Below are 1,443 nucleotides of genomic sequence, written 5' to 3' on the forward strand. Positions count from 1 at the left end.
CGCAGGGGAGGCAGTGTGATGTGGGCTTCCTTTGGTCTGGAGTTGTTAAGCTTGAGAGTAGATAATCTGACCTTGGAGGGACCAGTTCTGCTTCACTGGTCTCCTGACCCCACCTGGACATCATGGTCACTGCATGGACTGTCTTCTCGCCCACGCTTGTCCTCCACTGGTCACTCCCTTCTGGTTGGTTCCTCTTGTCTCAGCTTCCCTGACACGGCTCCTTCACCTCTCTCCTCCCCACTCTGTCTGGTGTTGCTCTGTCTTCTTCCCCCTTCTTTTTTCTCTCAAGTGTAGATGCCCCTGCCTTCCTTACCTTCACAAGTTCATTTGTTCTTTAGTTTGCTCCTGCATGCTGCCATGTAAACGTTCTACTATGTTCTGGGCACACAGCCCTATCGGGGCTTCCAGTCCGGTGTGGAGACCAGCATTTGGGGAGGGAAATCCATCATTGAAGAAACTTTGTCACGTCACTGAAAATACAATAAAGTTATCCATAATGTTTCCCTGCCTTGACGTCTCCTGAATGAACACTGACTCCCTTCCTTTTAAAGCCTCCCAAGGGACTTCCCTGGTTAAAACTCAGAGGGCCTGGGTTCGATCCCTCGTCAGGGAACTAGATCCTGCATGCATGCCGTAACTAAGAGCTTGCATGCCACAGCTGAGGAGCCTGCGTGCCGCAACTAAGCCCTAGCGCAACCAAATAAATAAATTTTTTTTTTTTAAAAAGGAATATCCCCCTTTTTTTTTTTTTTTGGTACGCGGGCCTCTCACTGTTGTGGCCTCTCCCTTTGCGGAGCACAGGCTCCGGACGCGCAGGCTCAGCGGCCATGGCTCACGGGCCCAGCCGCTCCACGGCATGTGGGATCTTCCCAGACCAGGGCACGAACCCGTGTCCCCTGCATCGGCAGGCGGACTCTCAACCACTGCGCCACCTGGGAAGCCCCCCTCAGGGGCTCTTTTGGTCAGCTGTGGCTCATCTGCACAGTGGGATGCAGCCCGGACGCAGGGAGGACAGGAGAGCTTTTTCTGAAGGAATATGCAGAGGCCACGAATGAGGTTAAAAGCCAGATACAAAACCATGCATGGGTGTGTCAGTATTTGTATAGAAAAGGGAGATGGAGCACATGTACATGTTCACCTAGATTGTATAAAATCATAAAAAATCTCTGTAAGATACATGGAAACCAGGCTGCCCTGTAGAAATTACTGGAGTGTGGGGCAGAGGGGAGAACGCTTCCTTGCATACCCGCTTGTACCGTCAGGAATTTTGAACCTTGTGAATGTATTGTATGTATTATCTATTTTAAAATACACAAACTTTAATAAAGAAAAGTTAATGAAGAGGCGCGGGAGGCTGGGACCTGTGGCGCCCACCAGCACCCCGGTCATGTAGACGGACTGAGCCAGGTCTCAGAGGGCGCGGGCCTCACACACCTGAACCCA

Source organism: Neophocaena asiaeorientalis, unplaced genomic scaffold (genome assembly GCF_003031525.2).
Source record: "Neophocaena asiaeorientalis asiaeorientalis breed wild unplaced genomic scaffold, Neophocaena_asiaeorientalis_V1.1 scaffold43, whole genome shotgun sequence".
Taxonomy (NCBI): Eukaryota; Metazoa; Chordata; class Mammalia; order Artiodactyla; family Phocoenidae; genus Neophocaena; species Neophocaena asiaeorientalis.